The sequence below is a fragment of the Oryctolagus cuniculus genome, chromosome 19, assembly GCF_964237555.1.
Source record: "Oryctolagus cuniculus chromosome 19, mOryCun1.1, whole genome shotgun sequence".
NCBI lineage: Eukaryota > Metazoa > Chordata > Mammalia > Lagomorpha > Leporidae > Oryctolagus > Oryctolagus cuniculus.
The window spans coordinates 10,735,304-10,759,884 of NC_091450.1; the positions used below are offsets into that span (position 1 = coordinate 10,735,304).

General features: G+C 39.8%; 1 pseudogene; it reads left to right on the forward strand.

The window, feature by feature from the left end:
* Positions 1-24,581, forward strand: part of LOC108175452 (CD2 antigen cytoplasmic tail-binding protein 2 pseudogene) — a 69,334-nt pseudogene that overhangs the window by 28,535 nt on the left and 16,218 nt on the right.

Here is a 24,581-nt window from a genome sequence, read left to right on the forward strand (position 1 = left end):
ACCACCTGTTTTAATGGGATTTGGAGTCCTATGGAAACTTTTTAAACTGTACCCTTAGAAGTACGCCTGGGGGCCTGCACTGTGGCACAGCAGGTTAAAGCACTGGAATGAAGCACCAGCATCCCATATGGGAACTGGTATCTAGTCTCAGCTGCTCATCTTCTGATGCAGCTTTCTGCTATGCCTAGGAAAGTAGTGGAAGGTGGCCTAAGTCCTTGGGCCTCTGCACCCATGTGGGAGACCCAGAAGAAGCTCCTGGCTCCTGATTGGCATAGCTCCAGCCATTGTGGCAACTTGGGGAATGAACCAGCAAATGGAAGGTTCTCTATCTCTCTGTCTCTACATCTCTCTATAACTCTGTCTTTCAAATAAATAAAATAAATCTTAAAAAAAAGAAGTCCATAGGACTGTATGGATAACTATACATCTTAACAGTTACAAACTTCCTCCTCCCTCTCTTACCCCCTGTTATCTTTTACTGAGATTGAGATATATATATGTATATATATATATATGATTAACTCTATGTTAAGAGTTCAACATATAGTATGAAGAAAAGAAAAAATTAAAAAGAAATAAAAAATAAAAATAACTGTTCCTCGACAAGATGAGAGTTCTTCAAGTTGTTGTTTCTCAAAGTGTCAATTTCACTTGTACATCTTTCATTTTAGGAGTTCTACTAGTTCTCACAGATCAGGGAGAACATATAGTATTTATCCCTTTGGGACTGACTTATTTCACTGAGATGAAGTTTTCCAGATTAATCCATTTTGTTGCAAATCATGGGATTTCATCTATTTTTACTGCTGTGTAGTATTTCATAATTTATATATCTCATAATTTCTTTATCCAGTCTTCGGTTGATGGGCACTTAGGGTGATTCCATGTCTTAGCTATTGTGAATTGAGCTGAAATAAACATGGAGGTACAGACAACTCTTTTGTTTCCTGATTTCATTTCCCTTGGGTAAATTCCAAGGAGTGGAATGGCTGGGTCATATAGTAGGCCTATTTTCAGATTTTTGAGGTATCTCCGGACTGTCTTCCATAGTGGCTTTACCAGTTTGCATTCTCATCAATGGTTAATTAGGGTATCTTTTTACCCACATCCTCTCCAGCATTTGTTCTTTGTTAATTTCTGTATGAGAGCCATTCTAACCAGAGAGAGGTGAAACTTCATTGTGGTTTTGATTTGCATTTCCCTGATTGCTAGTATGTGTCTGTTGGCCATTTGGATTTCCTCTTTTGAAAAGTGTCTGTTTACTCATAGAATGGCGGATGTCCTAAATAGCACTCTGGCCTCAGAATCAGCCCTAAAGGCACTCGGATCTGGCTGAAAAGCCCATGAGAGTATTTCAGGCATGGAAAGCCAAGACACTCTGGCAAAAAGATCTCTGTGAGTGAGATCCCAGTGGAAAGAACAGGTCTTCAAAGAGGGAGGTGCCTTTCTCTGAAGGGAGGAGAGAACCTCCACTTTGACTATGACCTTGTCTAAACAAGATAAGAGTCGGAGAACTCAAGGGGCTTCCATAGCCTTGGAAACTCATGACTGGTGCATAGGGAGATTACTGATGCCATAAACAGGAGTGTCAATTTGTAAAGTCAACAACAGGAGTCACTGTGCACTTACTCCTCATGTAGGATCTCTGTCCTTAACGTGCTGTACACTGAGGCTTAATGCTATAACGAGTACTCAAACAGTATATTTCACTTTGTGTTTCTATGGGGGTGCAAACTGTTGAAATCTTTACTTAATGTACACTAAACTGATCTTCTGTTAAAAAAAAAAAAAAAAAAAAAAGAAACTATCAATTCCCAACTTGACTCTCACTGGGATTAAACATGACAATAGGTCTGATCTGATTTCATCATCATTTAAAAAAAAATCATCTATTATTTTTCACTTTATGTTTCTGTGTGGGAACAAACTGTTGAAATCCTTACTTAAGGTATAATAAGCTGATCTTCTGTATACTAAGATAATCGAAAATGAATCTTGATGTGAATGGAAGGGGAGAGGGAGTGGGAAAGGGGAGGGTGGTGGGTGGGAGGGACGGTATGGGGGGGAAAGCCATTGTAACCCATGAGTCGTACTTTGGAAATTTATATTCATTAAATAAAAGATTAAAAAAAAAAAAAAAAAAAAAAAAAAAAAAAGAAAAGTGTCTGTTTAAGTCCTTAGCCCATCTCTTAAGTGGGTTGTTTGTTTTGTTGTTGTGGAGTTTCTTGATTTCTTTGTAGATTCTGGTTATTAATCCTTTATCAGTTGCATAATTTGCAAATATTTTCTCCCATTCTGTTGGTTGCCTCTTCATTTTCTTGTTTCCTTTGCCTTACAGAAGCTTCTCAATTTGAAGTAATCCCATTTGTTAATTTTGGCTTTGACTCCCTGTGTGTCTTGTGTCTTTTCCAGGAATTCTTTGCCAGTGCCAATGTTTTGTAGGGTTTCCCCAATGTTCTCAATCAATTTGATGATGTCAGGTTGTAGATTAAGATCTTTAATCTTTAATCCATATTGAGTGGATTTTTGTATAAGGTGTAAGGTATGGGTCTTGCTTCATACTTTTGAATGTGGACATCCAATTTTCTCAGCACGATTTGTTGAAGAGACCATCATTGCTCCAGGGATTGGTTATAGCTCCTTGGTCAAATATAAGTTGGTTGCAGTTGTTTGGATTGAATTAAGGGGTTTCTATTCTGTTCCACTGGTCTACCCTTCTATTTTTCTACCAGTACCCAGCTGTTTTGATTATAACTGCCTTGTAGTATGTCTTGAAACCTGGTATTGTGATGCCTCTGGCTTTGTTTTTGTTGTACAAGATTGCTTTAGCTATTCAAGCTCTCCTGTGCCTCCATATGAATTTCAGCACCATATTTCCTAGATCTGAGAAGAATGTCTTTGGTATTGGATTGGTATCACATTGAGTCTGTAAATTGCTTTCAGAAGAATGTACATTTTGATGATATTGATTCTTCCAATCCATGAACATGGAAGATATTTCCATTTTTTGTATCTTCTTCTATTTCTTTCTTTAATGTTTTGTAATGCTCATTGTAGAAATCTTTGACATCCTTGGTTAAATTTATTCCAAGGTATTTGATTTTTTTGTAGCTATTGTGTTTGGGATTAATTTTAGAAGTTCTTACTCAGCCATGGCGTTGTCTGTATATACAAAGGCTGTTGATTTTTGTGCATTGATTTTATATCCTGCTACTTTGCCAAACTCTTCTATGAGTTCCAATAGTCTCCTAGAGGAGCCTTTTGAATCCCTTATATATAGAATCATGTCATCTGCAGTTAAGGATAATTTGACTTCCTCATTCCCAAGTTGTATCCCTTTGATATCCTTTTCTTGCCTAATGGCACTGGCTAAAACTTCCAGGACTATATTGAATAGCAGTGCTTAGAGTGGGCAACCCTGTCTGGCACCAGATCTCAATGGGAATGCTTACTTTTCCCTATTAAGTCTGATGCTAGTTGTGGTTTTGTTAGAAATTTGTTGTGTTAAGGAATGTTCCTTCTAAACCCAATTTGCTTAGAGTTTTCATCATGACAGGGTGTTGTATTTGTCAAATGCTTTCTCTGCTTTCAATTTTGTTGATTTCTTCTCTAATTTTAACTATTCCTTCTCTCCTACTAGTTTTGGGTTTGGTTTGCTGTTATTTCTCTTGATCCTTGGTGTGCATAGATAGTTCATTTATTTGGTGCCTACCAGTTTCTTTATGTAGGCAGCTATTGTTATAAACTTTCCTCTTAACACTGTTTTTGCTATATCCCACAGATTTTGGTATTTTGCATTGTTGTCTTCATTTTTTTCCAGAATTTTTTATTTCTCTTTTAATTTCTTTTATGACACACTGTTCATTCAGAAATAGGCTGTTCATTCTCTATGTGTTTGCATATGATGTAGAGATTCTTGAGTTGTTGATTTGCAGCTTCATTGCATTGTGGTCTGAGAAGATGCATGTATGATTTCAGTTTTTTGAATTTGCTGAGACTCACTTTATGGCCTAGTGTATGGTCAATCCTAGAGAAAATTTGATTCACTGGAGAAAAAAAAATGTGTACTCTGTAGCTGTATGGTAGAAGGCTCTGAAGATATCTGCTAAGTCTATTTATCTATTGTGTCAATTAACTCTGTTTTTTTTCCTTGTTGATTTTCTGTCTGGTTGATCTGTCCATTGCTAAAAGTGGGGTATTGAAGTCTCTCATTAGTACTATATTTGAGTCTATAGCTCCCTTTAAAACCCTTAATTCTTTTCAACAGCCAAGTAAAAGATAATAGTCATATCTTCCTGTTGAATTGACCCTTTAATCATTACATAGTGCCCTTCTTCATCTCTTTTAACAATTATTATTTCATTAAGAAGACCTTCTAATCCTTTCTCTTTTTCCACAATTTCTGGAATTCCTAGGATCCATAAGTTGGGTCTTTTGATAGTGCTAGAATCTTGTAAATCTCCAACTGTGATTTTCAATTTTCTAATTTCTTCTTTTATTTGGTCTGGATGTATTATTTCCAGAAGTTTGTCCTCTGGTTCTAATATTCTTTATTCTGTCTCATCTATTGCTGACTTCACACTGCATTTTTTATTTGCTGTATTGAATTCTGCATTTCCAGTATTTCATTCTGGTTTCTCTTTAAAATCTCAGTTTCTCAGGTCTTCAAAGAAGGAGGTACCTTTCTCTGAAGGGAGGAGAGAACTTCCACTTTGACTATGACCTTGTGTAAATAAGATAAGAGTCGGTGAACTCAAAAGGCTTCCATAGCCTTGGAAACTCATGACTGGAGCATAGGGAGATTACTGATGCCATAAACAGGAGTGTCAATTTGTAAAGTCAACAACAGGAGTCACTGTGCACTTACTCCTCATGTAGGATCTCTGTCCTTAATGTGCTGTACATTGAGATTTAATGCTACAACAAGTACTCAAACAGTATTTTTCACTTTGTGTTTCTATGTGGGTGCAAACTGTTGAAATCTTTACTTAATGTATACTAAACTGATCTTCTGTATATATAGAAAATTGAAAATGAATCTTGATAAGAATGGAAGGGGAGAGCGAGCGGGAAAGGGGAGGGTTGAGGGTGGGAGGGAAGTCATGGTGGGGGGAAGCCAATGTAATCCATAAGCTGTACTTTGGAAATCTATATTCATTAAATAAAAGTTAAAAAAAAATCTCAATTTCTTGGGAGCACTTTTCATTTAGTCCGTGAATTTGCTTCTGATTGCTTCTAATTAATCTGACTATTAATTTTCTGAATTCCTTTTCTGCCATATCCTTGATCTCTTCTTCATCAGCCTCCATTATTAAAGATTTTTATTGCTCCTTTGGTGAGTTCATAGAGTCTTCCTTATTCTTCTTCAGGATTTTTCCTTTGTTCTTCAGCATTTCTGGTTGATTTTTTAAAAATTGATTTCCCTCTGCTATTAGCTGCCATGTGTTTATGGAAGTGAAATCATGCAGACCTGTCTACTGGAGCCCTGTTTACTTCTAGATTCTGGTGTAGATTGGTACCAGGGCTTTGATACACTAAGCCCTGCTTACTGGGGGCTGAGCTCACTTCTCACTGGTGCGTGAAATGAGCTTGGGTTTTTGAGGTTTAAGTCTACTCTTTTTTTTTTTTTTGGTTAGCTGTTTTTATTAAAAGTTATTGTTGTCTTCATTATACCTACTATAGAATTTGGTGAATGATTATACAGATATGGGATTTTTTTATTTAATAAATGTGAATTTACAAAGTGCAACTTTTGCATTGTTGTGGCTCCCCCCAACCTCCCTCCCTTCGTCAGCCCTCCCATTTCCCACTCCCTCTCCCATCCCACTCTTCAAGTTTCATTTTCAGTTATCTTTATATACAGAAGATCAACTTAGTATATACTAAGTAAAGATTTCAACAGACTGCACCCACACAACCGTACATGATATAGAGTACTGTTCGACTAGCAGTGTTATCGTTAACTCATAGTAAAACACATTAAGGACAGAGATCCTATGTGGGGAGCATGTGCCCAGTGACTCCCTTTGTTGATTTAACAATTGACACTCTTATTTATGACGTCAGTAATCACCCGAGGCTCTTGCCATGAGCTGTCGAGGCTATGGAAGCCCCTTGAGTTCACCAACTGAACTTGCTTAGTCAAGGCCATATCACAGTGGAGGTTCCTTCCTCCCTTCAGAGAAAGGTGCCTCCTTCTTTGATGGCTCATTTTTTCTGCTGGGGTCTTGTTCACCGAGATCTTTCATTCAGGTCGTTTTTGCCACAGTGTCTTGGCTTTCCATGCCTGTGAGACTCTCATGGCCTTTTAGCCAGATCCGAATGCCCCAAGGGTTGATTCTGAGGCCGGAGTGCTGTTTAGGGTACTTGCCATTCTATGAATCTGCTGTGTGTCCCGCTTCCGCCGCAGGATCATTCTCTCCCTTTTAATTCTATCCTTCATTATTTGCAGACACTGGTCTTATTTGTGAAATCTCTTCGACACTTACCCTAACTTTTTGATCAATTATGTACTTAAACTTATTACTTTAATAAGTGAGATGCCATTGGTACATGCCTCCTTGATAAGATTGAATTGGAATCCCCTGACACATTTCTAGCTCTACCATTGGAGGTAAGTCGGAGTGAGCATGTGCTGACCTGTGTATCTCCTCCCTCTCTTATTCCCACTCTTATATTTAACAGAGATCACTTTTATGTTAATTTTGGATGCCTAAGAATAATTGTATATTAATTACAGAGTTCTACCAGTGGTATTAAGTAGAACAACAACAACAACAAAAATACTAAAAGGAATAAAATAGTAAGTTGTTCCTCAACAGTCAAGACAAGGGCTGATCATGTCATTGTTTCTCATAGTGTCCATTTCACTTCAATGGGTTTCCTTTTAGGTGCTGGGTTAGTTGTCATTGATCAGGGAGGACATATGATATTTGTCCCTTTGGGACTGGCTTATTTCACTCAGCATGATATTTTCCAGATTCCTCCATTTTGTTGCAAATGACCGGATTTCATTTTTTTTTTAACTGCTGTATAGTATTTCATACAGTACATATCACATAATTTCTTTATCCAGTCATCTGTTGATGGGCATTTAGGTTGATTCCATGTCTTAGCTATTGTGAATTGAGCTGCAACAAACATTGAGGTGCAAACAGCTCTTTTTTCCCCATTTAATTCCATTTGGGTAAATTCCAAGGAGTGGGATGACTGGGTCGAACGGTAGGGCTATATTCAGGTTTCTGAGGACTCTCCAAACTGTCTTCCATAGTGGCTTTACCAGTTTGCATTCCCAGCAATGGTGGATTAGTGTCCCTTTTCCCCCACATCCTCGCCAGCATCTGTTGTTAGTTGATTTCTGTATGTAAGCCATTCTAACTGGAGTGAGGTGAAACCTCATTGTAGTTTTTATTTGCATTTCCCTGATGGCTAGGGATCCTGAGCATTTTTTCATGTGTCTGTTGGCCTTTTGGATTTCCTCTTTTGAAAAATGTAGGACTACTCTTGGTTGTACAGCTTGCATAGTGTGGAAGAAACCACTCTGAAATATTGTGATGCTTGTTCCCAGGTGGGCCATGTTGTGAGATGGACCCCACAATTGATGGGTGTGTGTGAGGGATGCAAATGCAGAAGCCCTCTGCTTATGCTCAAAAATGTTAATTATCAATATGGCTTCTCTCTACCGGTTGCAGGTCCAGTTGTGGGTAGAGGTGAGACACAGACAGACCATGGTGTACCCAATTTCTCTGCCTGTTCTGCAATTTCTCCGTCTTCCTGCTTGGAGCTTCAAACACAGTTAACCAAGCTTTCCTGCCTGCCACTATCCAGAGTTCTGTGGACTCACAACCTCTCTCCATGGTTCGCTGGTGGTGGTGGGCAGCACCTCTTTGCTTGTTCCCTCTGCAGCTCCTTTGCTTCATATTCACCATCTCTCCCTCCTCTTTGCTCCCCCAGTGTAGACCTGAGCAGTCTCTGGTGGAGTCCTTGGCCACTCTATGAATTTCTGGCTATTCTGCCACTGGCTTGTATCCTCTCTGCTCACTAACTATCCATTTTTTCCTGTGCAACTTGGAACTTCCTGCTGCTATACCACTGTCTTCCCAACACCCTGCTTCTTTTTCTAACCCTGTCACTCTGCCTTTCAAATAAATAAACATATGTTTAAAAAAGTACAAGATACTATTCAAAATAGCAAAAAAAATACATAGAAAGAAAATTAAGAAAAATGGGACTCTAATTTCATAATGAACTCTAACAAATAAAGTTAAAAGAACAGAAAAAAACTTTTAAAATCAGTAAAGATTTAAATGGACATTTTGAAAAAAATAAAAGTTTTCAATAACTATGTAAAATATCCTCAAAATCATTATTTGAAAATAGTAAATGAAACCTCCCTTCAAAATGCACACTTCAGATGCTGTACATGGTTCTCTCTCTCTCTCTCTCTCTCTCAGTGCCTTGCCTCTGTGTGTGTAACTCTGCCTTTTGAATAAATAAATAAATCTTTAAAAAACATCTCAATATATCAATTTATTCATTTGGGAAACAGAGAAATCCCAAACACTGATCACCACCCGATTACCTGCCACAGCTAGGAACTTGACCAGGCTAATTCCAGGAGCTTGGAACTAAATCCACATCGCCCATGTAGTTGACAGGGACGTAAGTACCTTTACCATCACCTGTTCTCTCCCAGGATGCACAGTAACAGGAACTTGAACTCAGCAGCAGAACTTGGAGAACCCCAGCACTCTACATTGGATGTGAGTGTCCCAAGTGACATCGTAATTGCTTCATCAAATCCCTGCCATTTTAAAAGATGTATTTATTTACTTTATTAAATAGAGTGAGAGGAAAGAGTGGTAGAAAAGGCACAAATATGCTGTGGATGAATTTTAGAATGATTATGTATGAAAAGAGAGCAGCAGCCTGCAAGGAATATGAGTGCACATGAATCATACGTCTAAATTTTCCAACCAATAAAAATTGATGTAAATGTTTGGCAGAGTCCAGCTCCAGCAGGTCCAGGGGTTCCTGAAGATGTGGGAGGCATTGTCACAGGAAGAAATGAGAGACACACTCACAGCAAGGCTGATGTCATGGCTCTGTCCTCACAGCAAGGCTGATGTCATGGCTCTGTCTCTGGAGTACCAGACTGTTTATATATATATATATATATATATATATATATATATATATATATAAATCACATAATGATTCTTTCTTCTTACTATACCAAGTTTGTTGTCCATTTTTATCTAGTCACAATTTCTTTGATTTTCAAGGGCATATTCAGAGCATGGGTTATAATCACAAGTTTGAGATGACTATTTTCAAAAGGCATGTTCAGAGCATGGGTTACTGTCACAGACAGGTACAAGATAACAGGCTGCGCTCACAAACCAAGGCCTGGAGTACTGTCTAGCTAGGCAGAAATTGGCTACACAAGCTAGAATGTTCCCTTCCTAATCTAATCTTTACTAGAAGCCAAATGTTCAGAGCAGACCCTTTTTTCAATGTATCCCCGCTTTTGCAGTTCTTTCTGTAACTCTTTAATTTCTTTCTTGTACTTATCTAAAGGTTCCCTTAGATCTATTCCACAGCTTTGACATGCTAACCATTGTATTTGTTGCATAAATTATATTAAAACTTCAGTAACATTTATCTTTTTTCTAGTGGGAAGAATATACCAAGGAGCCTGTTACCTTTTAATTCTTTTCCACAAACAGCTCAACCTTGTATAAAGCATTAACCCCTTCTCTTACACTAACATTCTGCTTGATTAAAATTCTACAAAGCAATGGACATTTTGGGGATCATGAGTCTAAGTGTTCTTCCCTAAAATTAGAAATACAGCAATCATAAGTGGGACCACCAGGAAGCTCTGGCTTTCTTATGCAGAGTGTAGATCCCAACAAACCTAAAACCACCAAGAGGACTACAGCTGTTGTTCTCACGCCTTGCTGAGACAGACCTTCTGCTACAACCTTGTCAGCCAGCCCAAGCTGCCTTGGCCTCCCACTCTGTTAACATTCCTTTGCATGTGTATACCACATTTTCATTATCCATGCTCCAGTTGTTGGGCACCTGATTCTACATCATGGTTATTGTGAATAGTACAACACTACAAATGACTGCACACATCTCTTCAATATATTTTCAATTCATAGACACATATAAGTAGTAGGATAGCTAAGGCATATAGCAGTTCTGTTTCTAGGTTTCTCAGTATTGGCTGCATTGTTTTCCATAATAGCTACAGTCATATACATTACTGCCAAGAGATCCTCTTTCTCCACACCCTTACCAGAATTTATTACTTTTATCTTTTGTTCAAACTATTCTAACTAGAATGAGATGGTGATTTTGATTTGCAGTTCCCTGATGATTAGTGACATTGTACATTTTTCCATTACTTGTAGGTTACTTGTAAATCCTGTTTTGAGAATATCTGCACAGGATATTTGCCCATTTTATGATCAAATTTTTGTTTGTTACTTAGATTCTTGAGTTTCTTCTTCATTATGGATATTCATAAATATTCATTCTCAAAAACGAAGTTCTCTAAGGTGCACTTCTGTTTTTCAGTCATTTTAGAAGAGTCATCTTGGGGGCTTCCAGCTCTCTCATTCCCTCTGTTCAGTCAGTTGGGTCTGTGACCTATCCAGGTCTTTATCACTTCAGGGCCTCTTAGTGGCTCCAGTCTTGAAGAGGTTTTTACTGTAGGTTCTGCATTAACATCCCAACAGGAACATTCCAAAACCACAAACTTCATTATATCATTCCCTAGCCCCCCAACTTATTGAATCTTCAAAGCACACATCGGGAGATGCTTGCAGCAGAGTGCAGCTTAAAGCGGTGCACTTAGTGGGATGCTGGCATCACAGAGTGCAGCTTAACCTGGTGCACCTCAACACCAGACCCAGGATGAGGGAATTTATGCAAGGACTTTGGAGGGATTCATTCACTTCTTCCACCTTGTAAGAAGACTTCAAAAAGGGGCCATCTTTTTCCTAATGTTTGGATGTTGAACTCAGTCATACTGGTGTATTTAAAGGGGTACAATGCTCCCTTTCAACTCTTACACATATGGTAAATAGGAGGCCTCCAGCCTTCCATTTCATTATCAATTTTTTTTAAGAGGGCACCAACAGAAGCAAAAAGTGAGCCCTTTCAAGTTACTGGATCTGCTGATCCTCAATTTTACTCTCCCCAGCATTGAGAACAGTGTGAAAATTTTCAAATACCCAAGACAAGGTCTTGTTACAATAGCAAAAAAGCGCTGAAATCTCTGGGAATGTCTTGCTTTTCTCCATACAATTTGAAGCATAGCTTTGCGGGCTACAGATTCCTCAGTTTGCGCTTTTTTTTTTTTTTTTTTTTTTTTTTTTTTTTTTTGCCTTCTGTACTGCACCACATCAGCCCACAGCCTTGTGGTCCTCCAGGGATTCTGATGAGCAATCTGCTCATGAACATAGGGGAAATGATGGAAGACACCTCCCTCTCAGCTCTACAGATATGAACAATGCACCAAGCTGTCATGGGCAACAGAACATTTTGTGGTAGTGTCATGATGCTGGGAAAGTGATCCCGTCATGTTGGGACCTATCACTCAGATGTTAAAGAGGAAGGAAAGGCTATTTGGGGTGTAGACTTCAGGAGGCAATTGAAACATTCTACATGTGTTGATTTTGCAAAAAAATAAATATCAATTTCTATAACTAACCTAAGCAAAGATCTGCTGGGGGTATTTTCTGTTTAATCAAATGGACAGATACTTGTGGAAACTACCATGGAGTATCACCAACTGTGATTGGTCCATTTCTTCCTCTGACCTTGGGAGGCACATTGTGATGTCATTCCAACTGCTTGTTTGAATCCCTGGCTTGGCAGAGAATTTTGTCCATTTCTTCCAGGAAGCAGTTGGATGCTGACCAGCGAGACTTGGACAAAGCTAAGTGTTTTCCATATTTTGCTGTTTCTCTAGTTCCTGTTAGTGTGTTATTTATTTTGTTCTTTTATTGTTCAGTTCGTTTTGTTCTCTCCCTTAACCCACAATATTTTACTACTTATATGTGCATTTCTATTTCATTTAAATATCCCCTCATTTCTCTTTTGATTTTTCTTGTCAATTCTTCAACTTAATTTCTGTTTCCATTTTCTAATTGTTTAATACTTGCGTATCTCACCTTTTTTTCTTTTTTCTCATCTGTAATCACTTTATTTACATAGGAAGTTTAGTATAGTAAGTTTAGTTATCAGAGTTGGTGTTTTACTTTCTGTTACAGTTTTCCATGTTTCTGTTTTGTCAGTTTTTTATTATTTTGTTTGAATCATGTCTGAGTATAGTGTAATTCATATGTAGTGTTTGTTCAAAATATTAGCATAGTGAACAGAATTAATCTTAATAATTAGTGTAGTTCACATCCTGGTGTTTTGCCTATTCTTTTTAGTGCTTATTATATTGTTCTGTTTCTTTTGCTTTTCCTCTTTTCTCCCCCATGAAGTTTTGCTTTTTTTTCTTTTTCTTTTTTGACAGGCAGATTGGACAGTGAGAGAGAGACAGAGAGAAAGGTCTTCCTTTGCCGTTAGTTCACCTTCAATGGCTGCCGCGGCCAGTGCGCTGCGGCCCATACACCATGCTGATCCGATGGCAGGAGCCAGGTACTTATCCTGGACTCCCATGGAGTGCAAGGCGCAAGTACTTGGGCCATCCTCCACTGCACCCCTGGCCACAGCAGAGAGCTGGCCCGGAAGAGGGAAAACAGAGTTTTGTTTCTAGCTGTGTGTATTTAATTTAAAAATCTCCTTTTTTGAATTTATTTCTTTTATTTATTTCCTTTCTGCCTTTTCTCATTGCTTAATCTTGTGTATCTCAACTTTTAAATTTTTTTCATCTGTTATCAATTATTTACCTAGGAGGAGTAGTATTGTAAGTTTGGTTACAAGAGTTGCTCTAATACTTTCTGTTATATTTTCCCATGTCTTTGTTTTATCACTTTGATTCTTTGTTTGGATCACTGATGAGGATAGTGTAATTCATCAATAGGGTTAGTTCCAAATATTAGCATAGTGAGTAGAATTACTGTTAACAATTAGTGTAGTTGGGCCAGCGCCGCGGCTCACTAGGCTGATCCTGCCCTGCGGCGCCGGCATCCCGGGTTCTAGTCCCGGTCGGGGCGCCAGATTCTGTCCCGGTTGCTCCTCTCCCAGTCCAGCTCTCTGCTGTGGCCCGTCACGGCAGTGGAGGATGGCCCAAGTCCTCGGGTCCCGCACCCGCATGGGAGACCACGAGAAGCACCTGGCTCCTGGCTTCCTATCAGCGCGGCGCGCTGGCTGCAACGGCCATTGGGTGGTGACCCAATGGAAAAAAAGGAAGACCTTTCTCTCTGTCTCCCTCTTTCACTGTACACTCTGCCTGTCCAAAAAAAAAAAAAATTGTGTAGTTCATTTCGTGTTGTTCTGCTCTTTTTATTAGTGCTGTTTATTTCATGCTTTTTGTTTTGTGCTTCCTCTTTTCTCCCCCACAAGCTTTTTTGTGTTTATCTGTGTGTATTTTATTCAAAATCGTATTTCTTTTTTGATGTTCCTGTTATTTCTTGTATTTATTTTCTGTTTTCCTTTTCTAATTGTGTAATTCTTGTGTATCTCACCTTTGTATTTTCTCTCCTCTGTAATCACTCAATTGACATAGGAGGATTAGCATTGTAAGGTGAGGTATAAGAGTTGGTGTTTTACTTTCTGTTACAGCTTTCTATGTTATTGTTTTGTCACTTTTGACGATTTTCTTTGACTCACGGATGAGTACAGTGTAACTCATATATAGTGTTTGTTGAATATTAGCGTAGTGAATAGAGTGAATCTTAATAATTAGTGTAGTTCACATCCTGGTGTTTTGCCTTTTTTTTAGTGCTGTTTATTGGTTTCCCTTTTTTCCCCCACACACTTTTGCTTTTTATTGGGGTGTATTTTATTTTAAAATCTCTTTTCTTTTGTCATTTTCTTGTCATTTCTTCCATTTCTTTTCCTTTTTTCCCTTGTTTTCTTTGTTTCCTTTTTCTTTTTTGACAGGCAGAGTTAGACAGTGAGAGAGAGAGAGAGAGAGAGAGAGAGAGAGAGAGAGGTCTTCCTTTTTCCGTTGGTTCACCGTCCAAGTGGTCGCTCTGGCTGGCGCGTTGTGGACAGCGCGCTGCTCTGATCCGAAGCCAGGAGCCAGGTGCTTCCTCCTGGTCTCCCATGCGGGTGCAGGGCCCAAGCACCTGGGCCATCCTCCACTGCACTCTCGGGCCACAGCAGAGAGCTGCACTGGAAGAGGAGCAACCGGGGCTAGAACCCGGTGCTCCGACCGGGACTAGAACGCGGGGTTTTGGCGCCGCAGGCAGAGCATGAGACCAGTGAGCCTCTGTGCTGGCTTATTCATTTTCTGTTTTCGTGTTCTGATTGCTTAATTCTTGTGTATCTCACCTTTTTCAATATTTTTCTCATCAGTAATCACTTTATTTACATCGGAGGATTAGTATAGTAAGTTTAGTTATCAGAGTGGGTGTTTTACTTTCTGTTACAGTTTTCCATGTTTTTGTGTTGTCACTTTGGATTATTTTGTTTGAATCACTGATGAGTGATTCATACATATGTAATTCATATGTAGTGTTTGTTCAAAATATTAGCATAGTGGACAGAATTAGTCTTCCTAACTAGTGTGGTTCACATCCTGGTTTTTTGCGTGTTCTTTTTAGTGCTTATTATTTTGTTCTGTTTGTTTTGTTTTTCCTCTTTTCTCCCCCACAAAGTTTTGCTTTCTAGCTGTGTGTATTGAATTTAAAAATCTCCTTTTTTTGAATTTCTTTTTATTTTGTTTATGCATTTTCTCATTGCTTAATTGTGTGTATCTCACCTTTTTTATTTCTTTCTCCTCTGTTATCAATTATTAACCTAGGAGGAGTGGTATTGTAAGTTTGGTTATAAGAGGTGCTGTTTTACTTTCTGTTATAGTTTCCCATGTCTTTGTTTTGTGACTTTGATGCTTTTGTTTGCATCACTGATGAGGATAGTGTAATTCATCAATAGGGTTAGTTCCAAATATTAGCATAGTGAGTAGAATTACTGTTAACAATTAGTGTAGTTGGGCCAGCGCCGCGGCTCACTAGGCTGATCCTGCCCTGCGGCGCCGGCATCCCGGGTTCTAGTCCCGGTCGGGGCGCCAGATTCTGTCCCGGTTGCTCCTCTCCCAGTCCAGCTCTCTGCTGTGGCCCGTCACGGCAGTGGAGGATGGCCCAAGTCCTTGGGTCCCGCACCTGCATGGGAGACCACGAGAAGCACCTGGCTCCTGGCTTCCTATCAGCGCGGCGCACTGGCTGCAACGGCCATTGGGTGGTGAACCAATGGAAAAAAAGGAAGACTTTTCTCTCTGTCTCCCTCTTTCACTGTACACTCTGCCTGTCCAAAAAAAAAAAAAAATTGTGTAGTTCATTTCATGTTGTTCTGCTCTTTTTATTAGTGCTGTTTATTTCATGCTTTTTGTTTTGTGTTTCCTCTTTTCTCCTCCACAAGCTTTTTTGTGTTTATCTGTGTGTATTTTATTTAAAATCGTATTTCTTTTTTGATGTTCCTGTTATTTCTTGTATTTATTTTCTGTTTTCCTTTTCTAATTGTGTAATTCTTGTGTATCTCACCTTTTTATTTTCTCTCCTCTGTAATCACTCAATTGACATAGGAGGATTAGCATTGTAAGGTGAGGTATAAGAGTTGGTGTTTTACTTGCTGTTACAGCTTTCCATGTTATTGTTTTGTCACTTTTGATGATTTTGTTTGACTCACGGATAAGTACAGTGTAATTCATATATAGTGTTTGTTGAATATTAGCGTAGTGAATAGAGTGAATCTTAATAATTAGTGTAGTTCACATCCTGGTGTATTGCCTGTTCTTTTTAGTGCTGTTTATTGGTTTCCCTTTTTTCCCCCACACACTTTTGCTTTGTATTGGTGTGTATTTTATTTTAAAATCTCATTTCTTTTGTCATTTTCTTGTCATTTCTTCCATTTCTTTTCCTTTTTTCCCTTGTTTTCTTTGTTTCCTTTTTCTTTTTTGACAGGCAGAGTTAGACAGTGAGAGAGAGAGAGAGAGAGAGAGAGGTCTTCCTTTTTCCGTTGGTTCACCGTCCAAGTGGTCGCTCTGGCTGGCGCGTTGTGGACAGCGCGCTGCTCTGATCCGAAGCCAGGAGCCAGGTGCTTCCTCCTGGTCTCCCATGTGGGTGCAGGGCCCAAGCACCTGGGCCATCCTCCACTGCACTCTCGGGCCACAGCAGAGAGCTGCACTGGAAGAGGAGCAACCGGGGCTAGAACCCGGTGCTCCGACCGGGACTAGAACGCGGGGTTTTGGTGCCGTAGGCAGAGCATGAGACCAGTGAGCCTCTGTGCTGGCTTATTCATTTTCTGTTTTCATGTTCTGATTGTTTAATTCTTGTGTATCTCACCTTTTTCAATATTTTTCTCATTGGTAATCACTTTATTTACATCGGAGGATTAGTATAGTAAGTTTAGTTATCAGAGTGGGTGTTTTACTTTCTGTTACAGTTTTCCATGTTTTTGTGTTGTCACTTGGATTATTTTGTTTGAATCACTGATGAGTGATTCATACATATGTAATTCATATGTAGTGTTTGTTCAAAATATTAGCATAGTGGACAGAATTAGTCTTCCTAACTAGTGTGGTTCACATCCTGGTGTTTTGCGTGTTCTTTTTAGTGCTTATTATTTTGTTCTGTTTGTTTTGTTTTTCCTCTTTTCTCCCCCACAAAGTTTTGCATTCTAGCTGTGTGTATTGATTTTAAAAATGTCCTTTTTTTAGGCTAGCGCCGTGGCTCACTATCCTAATACTCCACCTTGCGGCGCCGGCACATCGGGTTCTAGTCCCAGTTGTGGTGCCGGATTCTGTCCCGCTTGCCCCTCTTCCAGGCAAGCTCTCTGCTGTGGTCCGGGAGTGCGGTGGAGGATGGCCCAAGTGCTTGGGCCCTGCACCCCATGGGAGACCAGGAGACGAACCTGGCTGCTGCCATCGGATCAGCGCGGTGCGCCGGCCGCAGCGCGCTGGCTGCGGCGGACATTGGAGGGTGAACCAACGGCAAAGGAAGACCTTTCTCTCTGTCTCTCTCTCACTGTGAACTCTGCCTGTTAAAAAAAAAATCTCCTTTTTTTGAATTTCTTATTTCTTTTGTTTATTTCATTTATGCATTTTCTCATTGGTTAATCGTGTGTATCTCACCTTTTTTATTTTTTTCTCCTCTGTTATCAATTATTAACCTAGGAGGAGTAGTATTGTAAGTTTGGTTATAAGAGGTGGTGTTTTACTTTCTGTTATAGTTTCCAATGTCTTTGTTTTTGACTTTGATGCTTTTGTTTGCATCACTGATGAGGATAGTGTAATTCATCAATAGGGTTAGTTCCAAATATTAGCATAGTGAGTAGAATTACTGTTAACAATTAGTGTAGTTGGGCCAGCGCCGCGGCTCACTAGGCTGATCCTGCCCTGCGGCGCCGGCATCCCGGGTTCTAGTCCCGGTCGGGGCGCCAGATTCTGTCCCGGTTGCTCCTCTCCCAGTCCAGCTCTCTGCTGTGGCCCGTCACGGCAGTGGAGGATGGCCCAAGTCCTTGGGTCCCGCACCTGCATGGGAGACCACGAGAAGCACCTGGCTCCTGGCTTCCTATCAGCGCGGCGCACTGGCTACAACGGCCATTGGGTGGTGAACCAATGGAAAAAAAGGAAGACCTTTCTCTCTGTCTCCCTCTTTCACTGTACACTCTGCCTGTCCAAAAAAAAAAAAATTGTGTAGTTCATTTCGTGTTGTTCTGCTCTTTTTATTAGTGCTGTTTATTTCATGCTTTTTGTTTTGTGTTTCCTCTTTTCTCCTCCACAAGCTTTTTTGTGTTTATCTGTGTGTATTTTATTTAAAATCGTATTTCTTTTTTGATGTTCCTGTTATTTCTTGTATTTATTTTCTGTTTTCCTTTTCTAATTGTGTAATTCTTGTGTATCTCACCTTTTTATTTTCTCTCCTCTGTAATCACTCAATTGACATAGGAGGATTAGCATTGTAAGGTGAGGTATAAGAGTTGGTGTTTTACTTGCTGTTACAGCTTTCCATGTTATTGTTTTGTCACTTTTGATGATTTTGTTTGACTCACGGATAAGTACAGTGTAATTCATATATAGTGTTTGTTGAATATTAGCGTAGTGAATAGAGTGAATCTTAATAATTAGTGTAGTTCACATCCTGGTGTATTGCCTGTTCTTTTTAGTGCTGTTTATTGGTTTCCCTTTTTTCCCCCACACACTTTTGCTTTGTATTGGTGTGTATTTTATTTTAAAATCTCATTTCTTTTGTCATTTTCTTGTCATTTCTTCCATTTCTTTTCCTTTTTTCCCTTGTTTTCTTTGTTTCCTTTTTCTTTTTTGACAGGCAGAGTTAGACAGTGAGAGAGAGAGAGAGAGAGAGAGGTCTTCCTTTTTCCGTTGGTTCACCGTCCAAGTGGTCGCTCTGGCTGGTGCGTTGTGGACAGCGCGCTGCTCTGATCCAAAGCCAGGAGCCAGGTGCTTCCTCCTGGTCTCCCATGCGGGTGCAGGGCCCAAGCACCTGGGCCATCCTCCACTGCACTCTCGGGCCACAGCAGAGAGCTGCACTGGAAGAGGAGCAACCGGGGCTAGAACCCGGTGCTCCGACCGGGACTAGAACGCGGGGTTTTGGCGCCGCAGGCAGAGCATGAGACCAGTGAGCCTCTGTGCTGGCTTATTCATTTTCTGTTTTCGTGTTCTGATTGTTTAATTCTTGTGTGTCTCACCTTTTTCAATATTTTTCTCATCGGTAATCACTTTATTTACATTGGAGGATTAGTGTAGTAAGTTTAGTTATCAGAGTGGGTGTTTTACTTTCTGTTACAGTTTTCCATGTTTTTGTGTTGTCACTTTGGATTATTTTGTTTGAATCACTGATGAGTATAGTGTAATTCATTTGTAGTGTTTGTTCAAAATATTAGCATAGTGGACAGAATTAGTCTTCCTAACTAGTGTAGTTCACATCCTGGTGTTTTGCGTGTTCTTTTTAGTGCTTATTATTTTGTTCTGTTTGTTTTGTTTTTCCTCTTTTCTCCCCCACAAAGTTTTGCTTTCTAGCTGTGTGTATTGAATTTAAAAATCTCCTTTTTTTGAATTTCTTTTGTTTATTTTGTTTATGCATTTTCTCATTGCTTAATTGTGTGTATCTCACCTTTTTTATTTCTTTCTCCTCTGTTATCAATTATTAACCTAGGAGGAGTAGTATTGTAAGTTTGGTTATAAGAGGTGCTGTTTTACTTTCTGTTATAGTTTCCAATGTCTTTGTTTTTGACTTTGATGCTTTTGTTTGCATCACTGATGAGGATAGTGTAATTCATCAATAGGGTTAGTTCCAAATATTAGCATAGTGAGTAGAATTACTGTTAACAATTAGTGTAGTTGGGCCAGCGCCGCGGCTCACTAGGCTGATCCTGCCCTGCGGCGCCGGCATCCCGGGTTCTAGTCCCGGTCGGGGCGCCAGATTCTGTCCCGGTTGCTCCTCTCCCAGTCCAGCTCTCTGCTGTGGCCCGTCACGGCAGTGGAGGATGGCCCAAGTCCTTGGGTCCCGCACCTGCATGGGAGATCACGAGAAGCACCTGGCTCCTGGCTTCCTATCAGCGCGGCGCGCTGGCTACAACGGCCATTGGGTGGTGAACCAATGGAAAAAAAGGAAGACTTTTCTCTCTGTCTCCCTCTTTCACTGTACACTCTGCCTGTCCAAAAAAAAAAAAAAATTGTGTAGTTCATTTCGTGTTGTTCTGCTCTTTTTATTAGTGCTGTTTATTTCATGCTTTTTGTTTTGTGTTTCCTCTTTTCTCCTCCACAAGCTTTTTTGTGTTTATCTGTGTGTATTTTATTTAAAATCGTATTTCTTTTTTGATGTTCCTGTTATTTCTTGTATTTATTTTCTGTTTTCCTTTTCTAATTGTGTAATTCTTGTGTATCTCACCTTTTTATTTTCTCTCCTCTGTAATCACTCAATTGACATAGGAGGATTAGCATTGTAAGGTGAGGTATAAGAGTTGGTGTTTTACTTGCTGTTACAGCTTTCCATGTTATTGTTTTGTCACTTTTGATGATTTTGTTTGACTCACGGATAAGTACAGTGTAATTCATATATAGTGTTTGTTGAATATTAGCGTAGTGAATAGAGTGAATCTTAATAATTAGTGTAGTTCACATCCTGGTGTATTGCCTGTTCTTTTTAGTGCTGTTTATTGGTTTCCCTTTTTTCCCCCACACACTTTTGCTTTGTATTGGTGTGTATTTTATTTTAAAATCTCATTTCTTTTGTCATTTTCTTGTCATTTCTTCCATTTCTTTTCCTTTTTTCCCTTGTTTTCTTTGTTTCCTTTTTCTTTTTTGACAGGCAGAGTTAGACAGTGAGAGAGAGAGAGAGAGAGAGAGAGAGAGAGAGAGGTCTTCCTTTTTCCGTTGGTTCACCGTCCATGTGGTCGCTCTGGCTGGCGCGTTGTGGACAGCGCGCTGCTCTGATCCGAAGCCAGGAGCCAGGTGCTTCCTCCTGGTCTCCCATGCGGGTGCAGGGCCCAAGCACCTGGGCCATCCTCCACTGCACTCTCGGGCCACAGCAGAGAGCTGCACTGGAAGAGGAGCAACCGGGGCTAGAACCCGGTGCTCCGACCGGGACTAGAACGCGGGGTTTTGGCGCCGCAGGCAGAGCATGAGACCAGTGAGCCTCTGTGCTGGCTTATTCATTTTCTGTTTTCGTGTTCTGATTGTTTAATTCTTGTGTGTCTCACCTTTTTCAATATTTTTCTCATCAGTAATCACTTTATTTACATCGGAGGATTAGTGTAGTAAGTTTAGTTATCAGAGTGGGTGTTTTACTTTCTGTTACAGTTTTCCATGTTTTTGTGTTGTCACTTTGGATTATTTTGTTTGAATCACTGATGAGTGATTCATACATATGTAATTCATATGTAGTGTTTGTTCAAAATATTAGCATAGTGGACAGAATTAGTCTTCCTAACTAGTGTAGTTCACATCCTGGTGTTTTGCGTGTTCTTTTTAGTGCTTATTATTTTGTTCTGTTTGTTTTGTTTTTCCTCTTTTCTCCCCCACAAAGTTTTGCTTTCTAGCTGTGTGTATTGATTTTAAAAATGTCCTTTTTTTGGGCCAGCGCCGTGGCTCACTATCCTAATACTCCCCCTTGCGGCGCCGGCACATCGGGTTCTATTCCCGGTCGGGGTGCCGGATTCTGTCCCGCTTGCCCCTCTTCCAGGCAAGCTCTCTGCTGTGGTCCGGGAGTGCAGTGGAGTATGGCCCAAGTGTTTGGGCCCTGCACCCCATGGGAGACCAGGAGACGAACCTGGCTGCTGCCATCGGATCAGCGCGGTGCGCTGGCCGCAGCGCGCTGGCCGCGGCGGACATTGGAGGGTGAACCAACGGCAAAGGAAGACCTTTCTCTGTCTCTCTCTCACTGTGCACTCTGCCTGTTAAAAAAAAATCTCCTTTTTTTGAATTTCTTATTTCTTTTGTTTATTTCGTTTATGCATTTTCTCATTGGTTAATCGTGTGTATCTCACCTTTTTTATTTCTTTCTCCTCTGTTATCAATTATTAACCTAGGAGGAGTACTATTGTAAGTTTGGTTATAAGAGGTGGTGTTTTACTTTCTGTTATAGTTTCCCATGTCTTTGTTTTTGACTTTGATGCTTTTGTTTGCATCACTGATGAGGATAGTGTAATTCATCAATAGGGTTAGTTCCAAATATTAGCATAGTGAGTAGAATTACTGTTAACAATTAGTGTAGTTGGGCCAGCGCCGCGGCTCACTAGGCTGATCCTGCCCTGCGGCGCCGGCATCCCGGGTTCTAGTCCCGGTCGGGGCGCCAGATTCTGTCCCGGTTGCTCCTCTCCCAGTCCAGCTCTCTGCTGTGGCCCGTCACAGCAGTGGAGGATGGCCCAAGTCCTTGGGTCCCGCACCCGCATGGGAGACCACGAGAAGCACCTGGTTCCTGGCTTCCTATCAGTGCGGCGCGCTGGCTGCAACGGCCATTGGGTGGTGAACCAATGGAAAAAAAGGAAGACCTTTCTCTCTGTCTCCCTCTTTCACTGTACACTCTGCCTGTCCAAAAAAAAAAAAATGTGTAGTTCATTTCGTGTTGTTCTACTCTTTTTATTAGTGCTGTTTATTTCATGCTTTTTGTTTTGTGTTTCCTCTTTTCTCCCCCACAAGCTTTTTTGTGTTTATCTGTGTGTATTTTATTCAAGATCGTATTTCATTTTTGATGTTCCTGTTATTTCTTGTATTTATTTTCTGTTTTCCTTTCTAATTGTGTAATTCTTATGTATCTCACGTTTTTATTTTTTCTCCTCTGTAATCTATTGACATAGGAGGATTAGCGTTGTAAGTTGAGGTATAAGAACTTTCTGTTACAGCTTTCCATGTTATTGGTTTTTTTTTATTGTGTTGTCACTTTTGATGATTTTGTTTGACTCACGGATGAGTACAGTGTAATTCATATATAGTGTTTGTTCAATATTAGCGTAGTGATTAGAGTGTCTCTTAATAACTATTGTAGTTCACATCCTGGTGTTTTGCCTGTTCTTTTTACTGCTGTTTATTTGTTTCCCTTTTTATCCAATACTATTTTGCTTTTTATTCGTGTGTATTTTATTTTAAAATCTCATTTCTTTTGTATTTTTTGTCATTTCTTCCATTTCTTTTATTTTCTTTTTTCTTCTTTCTTTGTTTCCTTTTTCCTTTTTTCAGGCATAGTTAGACAGTGAGAGAGAGAGAGAGGTCTTCCTTTTTCTGTTGGTTCACCTTCCAAGTGGCCACTCTGGCCGGCACTTTGCGGACAGCACGCTGCTCTGATCCGAAGCCAGGAGCCAGGTGCTTCCTCCTGGTCTCCCATGCAGGTGCAGGGCCCAAGCACCTGGGCCATCCTCCACTGCACTCTCGGGCCACAGCAGAGAGCTGCACTGGAAGAGGAGCAACCGGGGCTAGAACCTGGTGCTCCGACCGGGACTAGAACGCGGGGTTTTGGTGCCGTAGGCAGAGCATGAGACCAGTGAGCCTCTGTGCTGGCTTATTCATTTTCTGTTTTCGTGTTCTGATTGTTTAATTCTTGTGTGTCTCACCTTTTTAAATATTTTTCTCATTGGTAATCACTTTATTTACATCGGAGGATTAGTATAGTAAGTTTAGTTATCAGAGTGGGTGTTTTACTTTCTGTTACAGTTTTCCATGTTTTTGTGTTGTCACTTTGGATTATTTTGTTTGAATCACTGATGAGTATAGTGTAATTCATTTGTAGTGTTTGTTCAAAATATTAGCATAGTGGACAGAATTAGTCTTCCTAACTAGTGTAGTTCACATCCTGGTGTTTTGCGTGTTCTTTTTAGTGCTTATTATTTTGTTCTGTTTCATTTGTTTTCCTCTTTACTCCCTCAGACACTTTTTCTTTTTTATCTGTGTGTATTTTGTTTAAATTCTCATTTGTTTTTGATTTTCTTATTTCTTGTATTTATTTTCAGTATGCATTTTCTAGGTTTCAAATTCTTGTGTATTTCATCTTTTTATTATTAGCTCATCTATAATCACTTTATTTACATAGGAGGTTTAGTATTGTAAGTTCATTCATACACGTTGGTGTTTTACTTTCTGTTGCAGTTTTCCATGTTATTGTTTTGTCAGTTTTGATTCTTTTATTAGAGTCACTGATATGTAATTCATATATAGCTTTTTTTCAAAATATTAGCACAGTGAATAGAATTAATCTTTTTTTAACTTTTATTTGATGAATATAGATTTCCAAAATACAGTTTATGGACTATATTGGCATCCCCCTCACCCCTGATGACTTCCCTCCCACCCGCAACCCTCCCCTTTCCTGCTCTCTCTCCCCCTTCCATTCATATCAAGATTCATTTTCAATTTTCTATATATACAGAAGATCAGTTTAGTATACATTAAGTAAAGATTTCAACAGTTTGCACCCCCATAGAAACACAAAGTGAAATATACTGTTTGAGTACTTGTTATAGCATTAAATCTCAATGTACCGCACATTAAGGACAGAGATCCTACATGAGGAATAAGTGCACAGTGACTCCTGTTGTTGACTTTACAAATTGACACTCCTGTCTATGGCATCACTAATCTCCCTATGCTCCAGTCATGAGTTTCCAAGGCTATGGAAGCCTTTTGAGTTCACCGACTCTTATCTTGTTTAGACAAGGTCATATTCAAAGTGGAGGTTCTCTCCTCCCTTCAGAGAAAGGTTCCTCCTTCTTTGAAGACCTGTTCTTTCCACTGGGATCTCACTCACAGTGAACAGAATTAGTTTTCCTAACTAGTGTAGTTCACATCCTGCTGTTTTGCCTGTTTTTTTTTAGTGCTTATTATTTTGTTCTGTTTCATTTGTTTTCCTCTTTTCTCCCCAGACACTTTTTCTTTTTTATCTGTGTGTATTTTGTTTAAATTCTCATTTGTTTTTGATTTTCTTATTTCTTGTATTTATTTTCAG